Source organism: Cydia strobilella, chromosome 22 (assembly GCF_947568885.1).
Source record: "Cydia strobilella chromosome 22, ilCydStro3.1, whole genome shotgun sequence".
NCBI lineage: Eukaryota > Metazoa > Arthropoda > Insecta > Lepidoptera > Tortricidae > Cydia > Cydia strobilella.
The window spans coordinates 5,417,241-5,435,833 of NC_086062.1; the positions used below are offsets into that span (position 1 = coordinate 5,417,241).

The window sequence follows — 18,593 nt, forward strand, 5'->3', positions numbered from 1 at the left end:
GACGCCATCTATCGAGAAAGCACTTTCTACGCCGCGTTGTTTGTGATTTTGTCGTAAATATTACTTCAATTGTTTATTTATTATATATTTAAATAGACGCCAGCTTTATTTGGATGTCGCATATAATGTGTTGAGTGTGGATTGTGTATTTCGTGCGTCAATTGTGAGGTTATATGCCGAGAATAGGTATTTACCTATTGTAAGAAGTTTTAGGGGATTTTGTAATTATTGTTGATCGATTTGTATGGATTATATTTTAATGTATTTGAAAGTAATGGATTGCAGATGCATTGGTATTTTATCTATTGAATTTAGCTTTATATTCATAGTTTTATCTTAACAAAATGTTCGATGTAATTCGCAGAGCTTTTATGACTGTAAGCGACACTAATCTTATCTCAAAAAATCTCACGGTCCAACAATCTCGCGCCGGTTATCGACTTATCGAGTAAAAAACACGGCTTTATTATAATCGAGCCGAGAGTAGGTACCTACAATAACAAAAGCACCGGAGTTATCAAAAGATCGTTAAGTGGTCGGTACCGTTACATCGAGCTGGCTAATTAATACTCGCCCACACCTCGAGGTTCGAACCCGTTCTGAGAACCCATAACATGCACATAATGCAAATAGCGTCCGAATGAAGTCGTTTTAAAATCGTATGAATCTCCAGCTCGGTTACACGGACCCCGAACCCCACACGACTATCGATTCAACTCGACACGAAGAAAAAATCCTTACAACAATGAGCCGGTGTAACAATAAATACCTTAATGATATCCCGAGATCGAGAGCCGTCCGACGGCTAGGCGGACCCGTCGCACAGTTTTCAAGAGAAATCCAACACTAGAGCATAACGTACACGTAACATCACAATACAAATCAGCACAATCTCACACTGCACAGGTCATGAAATCCACAGCACTGGTTTGGGTACAAAAGATGTTTGTCTCGTAAGAACGCGGGGCTGGCGGCACGGTACAACCGACGCGCTCAACGGCCGGGCACGAACTGAACTGGTTTTGCGGTGGGGTCGCGGGGAGGGTGGACGGGTGCGTTTGGTTCGGTTTTATGAAAATATTTCGTGAGTAATGCACGTGTTATGCCGGGTCGGGAGTGCGACGGCCTAGTACGGCCTTTGATTTAAGGTGTTCTTTATAGATAAAGATAAAAAGCAATGTCGTGGTCACACTTGTCATTGTGCAAACCCACGCCAAGCTCACGCATGCATTTCTCTGCAATGCAATCAAATTTACAACATATTGCTCTTCGTTTCATTTCATGGAGTTATCGGAGTTCCATTATTGGATCTTTCAATATTATGGGTTCATAAGCCTGTGGATAGCTCGTAACATGAAATATAGACAAAATAATTTTCCTATGTAAACTACAATGTCGATTACATAGGACAAACCTTGTTGTAGGTATTGCAAATTTGTAACCGTCCCATAAGTATGTTGAACAAATGCATTTAATCGTTCCAACTTCCATTCCAATAACTCAAAGATGACAAATTTTTATCTGACTATACCTACTTACTAAACTACTTCAAGAACCTGGTTGTACTTGTAGCAGTGTGAGAAGAAATGGCGACGCGTAAAAAAAACTCCCGTATAAGAGGTGACTTTTCACTTTGAAAGGTATAACTATCGATCACAAACACTGTTATGAGTGCACCCGTGAAACAACAGACAAACAACCTACTAAAGCAAAGAGATTTCAACATCAAACATGCGATCGATGCGTCTAATAGTTACAGAAATACTATATATATATATACCTACCTATCCTTCTGTTGTATAAATAAGTATGTACCGATTTAAAAGATCAGAGGATTCCGAGTTTCACGGCAGTTACTAATCGATCGCTTTAACGGAGCAGAAAAGTCGGGTCATCTAAAACCACCACCTCTCGTCACTATTTATATAAGTACTTACTTTTAAGACTTTAGAGCAACAGTTACACCAATGAGATAGTGTAAAAAAAAAATACACATTGCGACAATTTGTCGGTAAATTTGACTGATTAGAAGAGCTCCTGGTTCTGGACAGAATAAATACGAAATTAGAACCTGTCCCGAAAAAAATTTAGTTATGTAATTTTCCAGGAAGTTTATTTAGGACATACAGTGAAATTGTGCTTATTAACCTTTTATCGAAATCTGACGAAAAAGAAAAATCGGCCCAGCTAGCAATCGCCACATCTTAGCGTATTCAAACAATCTAAAGAGACAATGTGTAACTTCCCACTAGGTGCTAATTACCTAACTTCGGTAATAACACTAAAAGATTGGCACATTTACAATGGCGCAAAGGAACATTTAGTTTCTCAAGTATCCTGCATAAAAGAAGAGGGACAACACAAGTGTGTGCTATGGGACCTTAGAGAATCACACCCCAATGCGTTGAGCGTAATCCTCCAGGGACAGCACTAATGAAGAGCTGCACGCTTCACGCAATTCGTGAACTGCACTGCTCTTGAAATAAAACATGAAATAAAACTATTTAGACGGATTATATCGCGTATAATGAAAAATAAAAAAACATCCCGACGTTTCGAACCCTTTACAGCTTTCGTGGTCAATATACATAATATGTATATATATTATATAAAAAATATACACCTCTGTCAAAATTACAATGTGCAAAACATTCTTATATGTAGAAATATTGAACAAAAAACGAAAACATATAAATGTATAAAAAGAATACACGCATTTACATTAAATATATTTTGCAGTACATATGGTGCTACTTTACCGCACTAGTGCGATAATTAGCACATTACTGACATTAGGTAACTCTATCGAAAATTTAAAGGGCCATATGTACTCTAAAACGTTGTACGATACATGTGCGAATAGGTAATTCGCAACTCGTGTCGATTTTATCACCACTCGTTGCGAATTTCCTATTTTTCCCACTTGTATCGTAATGTACTAATCCCAGTTATCAAGCAGCAAAATCAATACTTACAATATTATAATTTTACAAACGCAATAAAATGCGAAGCTTATGAATATGGACAAGCTTAAGAAAAATTAAAATGTTTGACATACAACTAGTTTTAACATTGAAATGGAAAAGCGTCAGTGCATTTTATAGGCATAATAGAAATCGCATGTTAATTCTATGCTAATCCTTAGGCAGGAATTGCCAGGTATGCCTATAAAGTTGGATATTAGCTTTTTAACCGCATTGCGATCTTGTATCGGAATGTTTTCTGCAACTTTATTCACGCAGACATATTTAGAAATTTAAATTAAATGGTTTTTTAACCCTTGCATTATAATACTTATTTTTTTGTGTAAAATGAATAAAAATAAGATGGTTTATCTTCGTCTTTATGTATAATGTGTGTTTCTTTGTAAATTTTATTTTCAGGTACAATAAAGAAGATTTGTATTGTGTTATTTTTTGTGTCAAGTAAATGTAAATAAATTACTACTGAGTGCAGAAATAATAGTAATTATACAAGCTTCCTTACATCTATTTTTTATTAGGTTTAAGTTAGGTATAGGTACGCTACGGGTAAGAAAAAAAAAACCGGCCAAGTGCGAGTCGGACTCGCGTTCCAAGGGTTCCGTACATTACACAATTTAAACAAGGTATTTTTATGTGAAATGTCTTTAAAAAAGGTCGGATCAAAAACTAAGTAATTAAGTCACGCACGCTTGACTGCACATTTCTAATAGGTTATGCGGTGATCTATAAGTAAAGATATATTTTGTGTATTTTTTTCAAAATTTTTGACCGGAGAAAAAGGGGTGGGGGGGGGGCGAACGGTCATTTTTTGCCTATTTTCTTGAATAACTCCTAAACTGTTTATCTTAAAATAAAAAAATATATTTGAGATTCTCACAATGAGCTCTTTCATTTGATATGTAACGCGATATAGTTTGACAAACTTTATTTTTAAATTTTCTCATTTACCCCCCAAAAGTGGCCCCCGTGTTTAAAATTAATTTGTTTACGTTACATGTCCATCTTTGGGTCACAAACTTACATATGTGTACCCAATTTCAACTTAATTGGTCCAGTAGTTTCGGAGAAAATAGGCTGTGACAGACGGACAGACAGACAGACAGACCGACAGACAGACAGACAGACGCACGAGTGATCCTATAAGGGTTCCGTTTTTTCCTTTTGAGGTACGGAACCCTAAAAACGATACAATTTAAATTTAAAATGTCGCAACTACAGGTTTTGCAAAAAAAAAACGATGCGAGTATTTGTTGTGTGTGTGTAAAACAAGAAATATAAGAGCCTCGGTAGAGAGTACCATTTTGTACCATTTGGAGTTGAAACTAAGTCCATGGGGTCCCAGTGCGCACAAGTTGTTTGCAGAAATCGCGAAGCGTCTGGTCGACGTAACTGGTGACCGAAGAGCTGAGCTGGCGGCTTCCTCGCATAACGTAACAGCATTGCGATACAGTGAGGAAATGTAGCCAGTATTATTGGTACAATGCCTCAAGGGCTTATTTTAGATTTAAGCTAGTTATTAATTTCGTTTAGTAGTATATATCTTGTATGTAAATAAATTACTTTTTCAGAAATAACTCAAAATGTAGTCAATATGATGAGTGCTGAGAAATGGGCGGCTACAGGGCCTGGGGCCTAGGGAGGCAAAGGCTGCAAATCCGCCACTGTTTCGTGCAATAAAATAATTACAACTCATAAATAGCTTAATCTAGGTATTAACTTTTTTATTATGACTGTAAATTATTTTACTTTGTAGAGCTCTTTATTTACGTTTCTTTATACACAGATGTGTTTCAAACGTCTTGTTTTGCAACGTTTTTAATTAAAAAAAAAACAACCGAATTGAGAACCTCCTCCTTTTGAAATCTAGAAGTCGGTTAAAAATTCAAAATCAAGACTCTGGAAATTCTCCGTAACTGTCAAACACCATTTAAATTTCCCACTTATTTCCCCCCTATTTAGTAAGATTCCAAGTTGCATCCGCGCCCGAATGAAATTCCTTACACCTCGAAAAGTTAATTTAAAAAGCTTAACGCCCCTTATGAGGCTAGCTTGGAATTTTACGATATTAATAAACCTATATTAGCAGTAGGTATTACGAAATTAGCCGCTTTTAAAATTGCATATCAAAAATGTGTCATATTCACGATGATCGATAACATTACTATTGGGTAGTTGACAATTTTTTTTACGGTATCAGTCGATCAGGTTTGTTTTGAGGATCAAATGTCTGTCTGGGACCCATTGTCTTAAAGCAATACAAAAGTCACAAATGATGGTCAAAGTCTGGCACCCGCACTTTACTGAGTAAACGCTCTAACAAAATGACAACACATCGTGACGTACTGTGTCACTTTGCTTAGAAGCCGTTTCGATGTATGGAAAACAAGGAAATTGCGATTTTGTCGGTGAAATGTTGCGTTTATATATATTGTTCATCTCCGGAACATGCTGCGACACAACACCAAGGTAAAACACCAACACTACTGGACTAACCTAGGTACTTGCAGACAGGCGAAGGAAGCCCTCCCGACGATCAACCCAGGTCTGTCACGGAGACTGCGACTGCTGAAGAGGCCACAGCTCCGGCTATTAACTGGAGCTATAACTGGCCACGCCCCACTAAACAAGCACTTACTAACCATGCGTGTTACAGATAGCCCCCTTTGCAGGGCATACATGGAGGCAGAAGAGACAGCCGCCCACGTCATCCTCGAATGTCCAGGGGTGGCAGAATACCGGGCACAATACCTCGGTTCGCCGGGGTCTCTCCCAGAAGTCGTCGGCAACATCAAGGGTCTGCTAGGCTTCCTGGAAGAGTTGGGTTGGCAAGAGTAGTGCCGTCAACCCATCACGCAAAATAGGCGCATTATATGACGTCGAGTTGCGGAAACCAAGCCCGCGAAAACCTATAACCTATATATTGTTGATATACAATATTTTTTTAAGTAAAATGTAAGGAATAGAATGGTACCGTTATTTTTTCCTATTTGAATTTTTTTATTATTCCCATATTTTTTTAAATTAAGTTTCCAATTTATTGTGATAAATGCTCATTTTCTACCTAATTAACTAGATTTAATTATAAAATTCAACATGGGTCCCGTTTTTACCCTTTGGGTACGGAATCCTAAAAATTAAACACTAACAGGGAACCCGATTCATATTTAACAATTTGTTACGGTTCTGTACTTATTTTGACACGACCTTGAAAATCGCTTACACTGATGCGCAATGAAGTGAAATTTGTGGCAGATGCTCGCCAAGCACCAAGACGATCGTCAAGGTCGTGTCAAAACCAGTTCAAAATATGGCTGAGTTACGCGGCATACTCGTGAACGGGTGCTGTTTGTGGAGACTGGTCTGTTTAAGCTAACACGAGCTTTTAGTAACTTTATTTTTGAGTATAATTACGTTGAGAAACCTCATTCGGTTCTCGTATGTTTTTATTCTCTCTTAATGAATGATTTAATTAATTATACAACATTTTGACTCTTGGAGACCCTATACATCTCTAAGGATAATTTGATTAAGTATATACTCTTTTAGTTCTGACACAGACCTCTAAATAATTTTAGTTTTTTTTGTATGATTGTGGTTTTTAATATTATTAGTTTTTTTTTATAATTCGACATTTTGAGACTTTATACATCTCTAAGTTATTGTAATAACTTAGTTCGAATGGATATTTGCAGTTAGATGGATTTTTTGGATGTGTTTTTTGCTTGTATGTAAATTCCATGTTGACGTATAAAAGTGTCCTTATGGCCTATTTGCTGAATAGTTGAAGTTTGAAGTTTAATAACCAAATATTATATTAGAATCGACTTATGATCGATTTTTTACCATGAAAAAAGTTGTGGCTAAGAAGCATCTTTCGTTTTAAATAATATATAAAATTTAATGTTTGGTACTTCCTAGCGTCACTCTCATTTTATTTACAAATTTGTGTAAAAATAAACTCCAATCGTCTACATCAAACTTTATAAATGCAAGGATAGAGTGCATCACGACACGTCTCTTAATATGCGCATACATCATATCCCACCACGACTAATGGATCCAAAAATAAAATACCGAAATACCGATATGAGACGACATATCGCGAGTATTAGCATCCTTACTGACAAAAGTCTATCGTTTCCGGGCGTTTTCTAAAATAAATATTGAAAACCTGATTCTTACAGATCCAGGTTATAGGGTTCTTTCAACTCAGAATCACTAGCATATTCAATCCTGACGATAAAAAAATGTCCCAAAAATTTGTATGAAAATTGTACGTCACGCACATACAAGTGAAAAAAAATTCACACTAAAACGTGACGTAATGGAATGGACATTTTGGGACATCTTTTTTTAATGGCAGGATGGAGAATGCTGTCGATTCTAAGTAGAATAAGCCCAAGCATGTCCAGATTTGAAAGAATCAGGTTTTCAATTTTTATTTCAGAAAATGCCCTTCTAAAAACGACACCGACATGACACGTTGGCGACAAGATCGCAAACAAGAAAACTACGGAGACCGATTGAAATTTACTTATTACTGGTTTGATCTTATTTTGATACGACCTTGCAGATGGCTCAGGCCGATTGGTGCATGCGAAATGAAACTAAAGTCGTTCGTAAAGACGATCGTCAAGGTCGTGTCAAAACCAGTTCAAAACGGAAGTTAAAAAATACCTACTTATTGTTTAATCTTTGAGGTCTTGTATTTTTTTGACATTTCCTTTTTTTAGGGTTCCGTACCCAAAGGGTAAAAACGGGACCCTATTACTAAGACTCCGATGTCCGTCTGTCTGTCTGTCACCAGGCTGTATCTCATGAACCGTGATAGCTAGACAGTTGAAATTTTCACAGATGATGTATTTCTGTTGCCGGCTATAACAACAAATACTAAAAAGTACGGAACCCTCGGTGCGCGAGTCCGACTCGCACTTGGCCGGTTTTTGTCTAATTTAATGTGATAAATTGCTCATTTCCTATCTTTTAACTAGATTTTGTTATAAAATTCAACATAATAATGTCATCGTCCCTATATTGTAATAGATCTTAAATATTTCATGAGCGCTAAAGAGGCAGACTAAAATTAGTATGAATCTTCTCAAATGATTTTTACGCCTAAGACCCTAATCTGTTAAACAAAAGCCATTGTTTCTTTTGTGCGAGCGGTCGGCCATTGTGTGCCATGTGTCTGAGCGTGTGCTACGGTGCGTGCCATTGTCAGACAATGGCACACAATGGCCGACCGTTCGTATAAAAGAAACAATGGCTTTTGTTTAACAGATTAGGGTGTTAGACGTAAAAATCATTTGAGAAGATGCAGACTATAGCAAACCTTGTACTTGTACATTGTAGGTCTGTTTTTTTTTTTTTTATATAAACTGATCGGCGATTGGCCCTAGTCACACCTGATGGAAAGTGAAGACAGGGCCTAAGATGGAGCTCACCGGTTCAGTAACAGCCTATTCACTCTTGTTTTAAAGAGACCGAGGTCATAATGATCAGGGAATACAGATGGCGGGAGCGCATTCCATTCCTTAGCCGTCCGTACCAAAAAGGAGGAGGCAAAACGTTTCGTCCGAACGAATGTAATGTGGACCACGAACGGGTGCATTCGCTCCCCGCGCCTGGATGTCCGATGATGGAAAGGAGAAGGTGGGATCAGGTCGTGCAGTTCCTGTGCGCACTCCCCGAAATGTATCCGATAGAACACCGATAGGCAAGCGACTCGACGGCGATGCTCAAGGCTCTGTATTCTTGACTTGACAGATGGGTCATCGCCAAAGAGTCTATGAGCCCGGCGCTCTATTGAGTCCAGGGCCGCCAGCTGCTATTTGGCAGAACCGTCCCATAGGTGGGAGCAGTATTCCATGCACGAGCGGAATTCAATATCAATAACAATATCAACTAACATAAAAACCTCTGTTATTCGAATAAAGTTATTCAATTAAACCTCGGCTCGTTCGTAAAGGGATTCGCGGTCGCGATATAATTTATATATTGATTACATTATTGGAATTGCTTTTATGGCCTTTAAAAACATGCAGTTTTATGTGAAATCACGTTATTATTTACTCTTTATGGTGATTTCGGTAATTAATGTTGGAAATGCAATAAAAGTAATAAAACGCAGATTGTTTTATATGATATCTGAAAAAGTAAAGTTAGTTACATTATACTTGGGTATCAATTCGAGTACAGTTAGCGTCAAAAGTATCTATATTTACATTAAATAATTTTGGTATGACCCTGGTCCCGTGGAAGATGGGACGGGTGCTGGTCTGGGACGCCACATGCGTCGATACACTAGCTCCGTCCCATCTACCAAGAACTTCGTTCAGGGCTGGGGCGGCTGCCGAGGCGGCTGAAGGCAAAAAGTTCGCAAAGTACCGAGGTCTCGGCCCACAATACCACTTTGTGGCATTTGGTGTCGAGACACTGGGGCCGTGGGGTCCAAGCGCAAAAGTTCTTTTTAAAGAACTTAGCAAAAAGCTCGTCGACGCAACCGGTGACCAGAGAGCTGGCGGCTTTCTCTCGCAGCGCATAAGTATTGCCATTCAGCGAGGGAATGCTGCCAGCATCTTTGGCACAATGCCGCGGGGGCCTTATTTAGATGTTTTTTAATTAAGAGTAGTTTTGTTTTTTAATTTTTTTTATTTATAAGTTGTTATTCTTAGTTACTTTTAGTTTTACTTTTAATTGAATAATAATAATTATAAAGTTATATAAATAAATAAATATAAATAAATAATTTTACGGTTTAGACTTGTTTTAGTCACTCGCGCGACATGTTTCGGAGAGCCTAGGTCTCCTTTCTCAAGCACCTATCAAGCAAGTATCTATCCTTCTTTAATATCTTAACAAAAAGAGACTTCTATATATGTAGAACAATTAGGCTGTGACACTACAAATGTAGGTACCTATACAAAACCCTCGTCCTTCGACGGATAAAAAAATCCTTCAACAATCGCAAAAGGCTGACAAAAGGACAATTTCCAAATATCTCCTTATCCCAAACGGGTGACCTTCTGAAAAATCCTCCTGAAAATGGATCGACAGCTGAAAGTCGCATAATACCTTGGCCCGGCGGTTCTCAAACTTGTTCCGTGACTTTTTCAGCGGGCGGTGGTGATTTACAAGCTTATTTAATCTGCAATGTTTATATGTAAATATGTTCGGGTTAAATCTTGAAAGCTAAATTAGACTATTTCCGTGACAGAACCCTAAAGAAAATATTACCGTACTACCTCAATAACCTACCGTATAAGATAAGACACCAGCCCGACAAATCTAAATTTAAAAAACAGCTTAAGGCCGTTTCCTCGGTTTGCCACTGTCACTGTCACATTTCGCATGAAAGAACGGGAAAGATCATGCGCGCCAAGTGTCAATTTTGATCGAATTTTGTCGATTTTTATTTATTTTAAAAACGTTACCTTACAATATCGAAATTCGAAAGCTATGAAATTACTATTTAAGTTAAGATTGCTTTTTCTACTTTTTTTGTTTATTGTACGTAATAAATAACCGAGTAAAGTTTGATTAAAAGTCCGAGTTAGAGGTTACTTTGGGAATTAATTGTATCGAGCGAAGTGTCATGTCATAATTCGTGTATCGGAAGCTATGTTATTAAAGATAATATAGTCAAGAACTACATATATTTTTTCCACGTCTTCGAATATCAACGCCTCTTAAAAAAACATGATCATATAAGGAGATTTTTCGCCTTCTGGCTCAGGGAACCGCCTTATGAAATACCTACTGGATACACTTTAGTGACACCTGTATCACAAACAGGATGTCGCTTAAGTGTGCTAATAATTAACATTTAACATAACAAGCAATAAGTTAAGTAGCATAGCAAGTAAGTAGAAATTAGACTAACTTCTCATTATTAGATTGACCAGAAAACTTACATGTTCACAATCATATTGGGTGACAATCCAATATTATGGTACCATCGAGCTGATATGATGATTGACACAGGAGGTGGCCATAGGAACTCTGTGATAAAACAACGCAACCTAATTGTGTTTGGGTTTTGTTAGAATTCTCTCGATGAGTATTAGTTGCCTGCTGAAAGAAAAGTACGGTCAGCGATAAACGCTTTTTAAAAAATGTTTTTTTTTTTGGACAAAAATTTGGGTGTTTTTTTTATAAAAGGTACTTTACCGCGAGCCGAATCACTCAAATTCAGGCTACATCGTTTTATACACAGATCTATCGTTTTATACAGCCTTTGTTTAGTTGTAATAATTTTTTTTCGATATTTCAGCTGCTATATTTCTTGCACCTATTAATTAATTTAATTTAATTTTAATGTTGATTTTAATTTGAGTTGTAATTTTATTATTTATTGTAATGTGATATGATCCTAAGTTGGTCGAAATAAATGTTTTATTTTTATTTTTTATTAATGCTTGATCTCTTTTTGTCCCCCTTCTGGTATTAAGTTCGCCTTTTGTACAATTATACTGTGCAATAAAGTAAAAAGATTCTATAAACAGATTTTAGACTCCTTGTAAACGCCTTAGAATTGAGCACAGTTTAAGAATAGCTGTCTTATCCTTACGTATTTATTTAAAAACAGGTAAAAACAGATTAAGTAACCGTTATTTTAATGTTATCTCTTAATATAGAAATACACCGTTCCTTCAGGAGGAGCGTGGGAGTCTAAGATTACAGGAGTGTTCCACTTAGGGTAGCTTCCTGTATGTTTTTAGCCAAATATTACGAAACATGTTTTTTTGAATTAGAAATAACTTCGCAGAAGTTAACATGAAATTTTTAATAATGGCACACTATTAGGAATCATCATATTAATAACTAGCGACCCGCCCCAGCTTCGTACGGGTTACACAAAACCTTAACAAAATACATAAACCTTCCTTAAGAATCACTCTATTGATAGGTGAAAACCGCATAAAAATCCGTTCAGTCGTTTTTGACTTTATCGCGAACAAACATACAAACAGACAGACGCGGTGGGGGACTATGTTTTATAGAGTGTAGTGATAAAACAATCTCAACATATTCTTCTTCAATGAGCTGCCATTGTTATTCCGACGAATTCTTTAAGTTCTGCTTAAACCAATTCTTCGTACGATAAAAGGATAGATAATGTATAGGTAAGGGCAAAACGAGTAAGTGTAACTGCGGAGTTCATACATTTGCTCTATACTTGGTCCACTATTATTTGGCATAATGGTCAAAGATCTTGAGGCCGTATTATCACATGACAAATGTCTTCTCTAATGCCGACGATTTAAAGCTGACGTAAATGCTGTTCTTCAGTGGAGCACCGTGAGTAAGCTACAATTCAATATTGCAAATATACAGCGTATATTCGCAATATTGAATTGCATATTATACACGGTCTCCAAAACCTCTTCTCGCGCAGTATATATGATAGGATTAGAACCGACTAGGATTTGCTATTAAGGGGCCCATTGACTATCAGTCCGCCGGACGATATCGGCCTGTCAGTTGTACGGAACTGTCAAATTTTTGTTCTAGCTGACAGGCCGATATCGTCCGGTGGACTGATAGTCAGTGGGCCCCGTTAGGAATGCAAGGGACTCTAAAGATCCCAGAGCAATCACGCAGCTGTATACGTTCTTGACCGAAGCAAGCTCGAGGAAGCCAGTATTATTTGGAACCCTTATGAAAGTGCATATTCCTTGCTCTTGGAAAAAGTACAGAAAACATTCCTCCGGTTTCTGTATAAGAAAATATATAGCCGCTACCCATTCTTATACACAACTAAGTTTTTACTGGGTTCTCTGGGGTCTATTCATTTGAGGTAAGACGCAGCCATGACCTTCTTGCGTCAACTTGTTAAACAAAGGTTATTTCTAATAAAAAATAAGGTTATTTCTAATCGAAAGCCCCAAACGGAGCAATCCCCACACTCGCAGCGAGTGCCTGTAATTTCAGCTCTAAGCAAATAATGAAAGCTGTAGCGCCGTGGCTTGGACGTAATTGCTGACTTTAAAATTTAATAAAATCAAAACGGCCGACATTTTGTTTAAGGTAACTTTGGCGTTTTCTAATCTAGGCTTATTTGCGTAACAATAACATATTTCGGCTGGAATTGTAGTTCTCATATGTAAAACGTATTTGATGAACCTTAGCTGAACCTTAGCAGACCAACGAGTGTGAATACGACCGATGGTAACGTTGAAAGCGAACGCAGCCGACGCGCAAGAATGAGGGTAGACCAAAAGCGCGGTCTACACAACTTTGACACCCACCCGCTATCTTCAGTCACCCGTGAACAAGATGCAAGTAACTGCGTCGAAATATCGCGAGCTCATAAACTATACAAAAGGTAACCACGGTCTATATCCCGGTCATTATAAGTCTAGTGAAACCTTAACTGACCGATGCGTTAGCGAAGGTCTTCGTTTTAACTCGGGCATTTTGCTTTCGTATGTCCGGATGTTCTATAGGTACAGGTCGTAATTCTCAACCAATTCTCATGAGATTTTGTTAACAGGTTCTATGATTTAATATAATTGTTTCGTCGATTCCGTTTTTTGAATGTTTTGGAGCCATACAGTTGTTCAATTTAAAGTTTTCCTCGCGACGTCTATAGCTCACAGAGCCAATTAGTACCTAAATAATTTGTTAGAAATGTACCTACTATAATGTATTATGTACATGTCTACATAATTCTAACAACTGATTAGTTCATTTTAGGGTTCCGTACCCAAAGGGTAAAAACGGGACCTAATAAGACTCCGCTTTCTGTCTTTCCGTCTGTCACCAGGCTGTATCTCATGAACCGTGATAGCCAGACAATTGAAATTTTCACAGATGATGTATTTCTGTTGCCGCTATAACAACAAATACTAAAAAGTACGGAACCCTCGGTGGGCGAGTCCGACTCGCACTTGGCCGGTTTTTTATGTGGTCTGGTTTGAGAGGGACGGCTATGATAATCATAAAGACGCAACGATATAAAGTCCACTGGCTCTCCTTATAATTACATTAACCACATAAAAACCAGTCTCACTTCAGTATGTGTGTTGTATACAACTTATACACAAACAAGTACATAAATTATGTGCAAAATGGAAATACGTAAGCTTTTATGAGTCTTATTACCTACATAGTATTCTCCGAGTCATACTCGTAACTAAGGTAATTTATAACTTAGTTATATTTCAGTGCCTTGTTTTTTAGGGTTCCGTACCCAAAGTGTAAAAACGGCACCCTATTACTAAGACTCCGCTGTCTGTCTGTCTGTCCGTCTGTCACCAGGCTGTATCTAATGAACCGTGATAGCTAGACAGTTGAAATTTTCACAGATGATGTATTTCTGTTGCCGCTATAACAACAAATACTAAAAACAGAATTCAAACTAATTTTTAACAAGCAGAAACATCTGCGATCGATGCTATTAAGCTTAGAATAAATTTAAAAGTGGAAAAATTACTGCCTTGGGTGAGACTTGAACTCACGGCCTCTGGATCGATACTCCAGCGCTCTGCCAACTGAGCCACCAAGACCTCATCCATAGTCAGCAAACCTTCCCACTATATGGGTCTAGGGGACCCTAGCGACATCTACCGTAAGAGTGTTACACTTCTTAAATGGCCACCGGAGTTCCAAGTCATATTGGAAATTCACCCCCCTAGACCCATATAGTGGGAAGATTTGCTGACTATGGATGAGGTCTTGGTGGCTCAGTTGGCAGAGCGCTGGAGTATCGATCCAGAGGCCGTGAGTTCAAGTCTCACCCAAGGCAGTAATTTTTCCACTTTTAAATTTATTCTAAGAATTCAAACTGTTTAGTTATCACTGAACTACGAAATATTTACCGTACAGCTGGCCATAAATAAACAAGACAGACAATATGCCTAAAGACAATAAGATCAGAATTAAAACCAAATCCTTTCCCATTCTGTACTCAATGCCTTAGATGCACAGATCACTTACACTAGATTGAGCATTAAATTCTCAAGGAGTCTTTTTTGCATCAAAAGGGAACTCGTGCATTCCGATTTTTGTATGTACGATATATGTATGAGTAGGTATAATCCGTTGAACTAAGTGACGAGGCTTTGCAAGAACCACACGAGTCTTCGTACTAATTTAAATGAAATGAAATGAAAAAAGAAATGAAAATGAATGAATGAATGAAATGAAAATAATTTATTTGAAACAACAATCTTAAAATTAACAGATATTAAATAAGTATATGACATAGGTTTGTAACTTGTTGTCTCAAAGAGGATACCACTCATCATGTGTCGGAGCACATAACATAGTGCAACGATTTAGGTAAGAATGCGAACCTTTTTGGCTCTTTTATTATATTTTTTTGTTAGTTAATTATTGTTTCACTTTGCAAATATAACTATAAATGGAAATGTAAGAATAAGGACAGTATTACATAGGTAGTATATATTAAATTTTTAGGGAATAACTATTTTTTTATTACTTTGTCTAATCTCGATCGCGTCGAGAGTCGAGATTAATCTCGATCTCAAAAACCTGGTGGTCGGGATCTCGAAACACCTAATCTCGATTCAGTTTTTTGCTTGAGATCTCAAATCGCCATTTAATTCATAATTCTTTATTGCAACCATGGTACATTATAGATGTCAATTATAATATGACCCTGATCCTCACATGGTAGGGGCACAGCATATCAATAGCTTACTCATAACATGTTATTATATTTAGTGTATTGTATGTAGCAAGGTATTAATTTTTCCAAGATATCAGGTCATAAAACAATTCTTCTAATAACACATGAGATCACTAATAAATGTATTAAAATAAATAAATTATTGTATAATATTCATATCATAAAATTATTTTTTGTTATAAATTTGGGTAAGTACTCGTATGTAAGTAAATGTCATTGTTTTAATTATAATAAATTACTTACAATTGCATTCTTTAAATGCGTTGTCTAGGCGAGATGGTCCGTCGTCAGATCAAACGGTCGACATTGGCGTTAACGAGCCATTTGGAATGGTATTTAAAACAAACCAACACGTGCTTGAGCGATAAATTGATAGTAAGGGTGTGGCTAAAGGACAAGAGATGGCGGAAAATCGCTGGGCCTGTATATGTGCCATTTTCAACCAGGTACTTATCGTCGGTTGTCAATAAGGCGCTATTTCCATATAGCTTCAGCCTTCAATTTAAAGTCAACCTTATCGGCAAGCGACAATGTGGTACCTTTTGTTTGAAAACGTCACATACAGTCTGCATCATCTCTAATTACTTTTTCGTCTAAGACGGTAATTAGTTAAACAAAAGCCATTGTCTCTTTTGTACGAGCTGTCGGCGTTTGTGTGCCATTGTGTGTTGGCGCGTGCCGCGCTCACACACAACCACACACAATGGCCACTCGCTCGCGCAAAAGAGACAATGGTTTTTGTTTAACAGATTACCGTCTTAGACGAAAAAGTCATTTGCGAAAATAAAGACTATAACAATGGTATCTTTATGGGCATCACACAAAACGGTTTTTTTTACTCTGATAAAAAATTATGATATCTACTTGTTATTGTTTTATTTAATATTTTAACCCCTTTTCATTTTATACCGTAACTTCATTTCAGCGATGTGATCTCTGCGTTTTAAGAGATGCCAGATCCGCGCTACACACAATTCTTCAATGTAAGCCTGTAGTGCATGAAATATAGTTGATTTTCTTTTGTTTGAAAATTGAACGAAACAAAGCCAATGGAACTCTGCTCCAATTGAAAATTATATACATGCACGCTAAAGTTACCTACGTTTTTTGTTTTTTTCACACTGCACCCACCTTGACGCCTTTCTGTTTTGCCCTATGGTTGACTGGTAATGAATGCCTATAGTGGCATTAAGTCCGCCTGTTGTACCCTTTTTTACGTGCAATAAACTATAAAATAAATAAATAAATAATACATTTCATCGAACTGCATAAGTGCTATAGCTAGGACCATGACTCGTAAGAATGTATTAATTGGCTATAACTTAATGCGCACTAATAAATAACTACATTTACTACAATATATAGAGCGCAGCATGTTAAACATAAAGAAAATGCAAAAAATACGCCATACAAAAATACGTGACGTCACAAAAGCTACTGACGCTCTAACCTTTGCTCGAAGGTTAAAATGGAAATGGGCGGGGCACGTAGCACGCCTGCAAGACGACAGGTGGACGAGAAGAGTAACTTCTTGGAAGGGTCCTATAGGAAAGCGTCGTAATGCACGACCGCATACGAGATGGCAAGACGACGTCGTCAGAACCGCTGGACCTTCGTGGCTACAGGTGGCCCAAGACAGAGAGAGATGGAACCGTTTGGAGGAGGCCTATACCCAAACAGGGGTTCTTGCAACAGAACCATATTAATAAAAATAAAAATAACTAATGTATATACACAAACAATTAGAGTAATGAAGCATTTTTTTTATAAAGTAAAAACTGTATATAGACGTTAGAACAAAAATAAGAAAAAAATATACTAACATTAGAAAATAGATTACTTAAATAACTAACATGAAAACTGTAATCTTAAGTGCAAGCAAGGAATAAAAGGCTTTTTTATTTTTATTTTTATTTATTTTTATTTTTATACTATAATATCACTTATCAACAATGCCCGCGCCCGCCCCTCCCATGGCCTCACCTACGGATTTATTAAGTACGATTTATTCCTTTGAACTGCTTACAACTCCATACAGTTGCTGTGGATCTAATATAGTTAGGTAAGAGTCCCTTGTCAGTGAAGCATAAATAATAACCATACTATTTTTTACTTACTCTAGTATCCATACTATATACTATATCCATACTATATACTATATCCATACTTTAATATTATAAATTCGAAAGTATTTTCTGTCTGTCTGTTACCTCTTCACGCTTAAACCGCTGAACCGTTTTTTTTTAAATTTGGTATAGAGATAGTTTGAGTCCCGGGGAAGGACATAGGGTACTTTTTATAAAGAGAGGTGTCGTATAGTTGTTTTTCTCCACGCCAGCTCTTAAAGGCTCTCTATATACTTCAAAAACTGATGTGTTATTAGGGATAGGCAGTCTTATTGCTACAAAGCGATTACTTCCAAAAACTCTCTAGTAGTGAAAAATTTATCAAGTACTTAGACGTCAGATATGTTTACATATTTCGCCTTATTACAAATAAAGGTGCAAAAATAACTGATTGTGTCACAAGGGAGCATAATGGCATATTTACGGCGAGGGCGTACATTGAATCCTAAACGAAGCGAAGGATTCTATAATTGAATCCTGAGCGTAGCAAGGGATTCTAAAATACAATCCTGAGCGTAGTTAGGGATTCAAGTGTAAACGCCCAAGTTGGAAATAATTTTGCTACCATGTGACACATACTGTTTTTCACATCACCTATGAGAAAATTGTTATGTTCCAAAGTATTATTTAGCCTAAGAATATTGTATTCAAAAAAGAAAAAAAATCATGTCCTAGAACAGAAAAGTGCTACTTTGATCCCCCCTAGCAGGGAAGAAAAGTGCCACTTTGATCCCTCCTAGCGGCAAAGAAAAACCCCCTTTTCGAATAGGTGATGTGAAAAGTAAATAATTTGTTTGACGTCAACACAATCGAAGAAGGTGCAAAACA

At 37.2% G+C, this 18,593-nt stretch overlaps 1 protein-coding gene and 2 non-coding genes across 6 annotated transcripts in view; 1 reads left to right on the forward strand and 2 right to left on the reverse strand.

Moving 5' to 3' along the window:
• The window catches only part of LOC134751384 (latrophilin Cirl), a 442,038-nt gene extending 441,018 nt beyond the window's left edge, over positions 1–1,020 (reverse strand). For 3 of the 4 annotated variants that reach the window (XM_063686745.1, XM_063686744.1, XM_063686743.1), the window contains exon 1: positions 770–1,020. The gene's annotated coding sequence lies outside the window, so the exon portion shown is untranslated. The remainder of the gene's footprint in view (positions 1–769) is intronic. The other variant, XM_063686746.1, reaches the window with a different exon arrangement.
• Positions 1,021–14,421: 13,401 nt separating this feature from the next.
• Trnad-auc (transfer RNA aspartic acid (anticodon AUC)) lies at positions 14,422–14,494 on the reverse strand. The gene has a single exon. It is a non-coding gene; the product is annotated as a tRNA-Asp (tRNA).
• A 166-nt stretch (positions 14,495–14,660) lies between these two features.
• On the forward strand, positions 14,661–14,733 carry Trnad-auc (transfer RNA aspartic acid (anticodon AUC)). The gene has a single exon. It is a non-coding gene; the product is annotated as a tRNA-Asp (tRNA).
• The last annotated feature ends 3,860 nt before the right edge of the window (positions 14,734–18,593 follow it).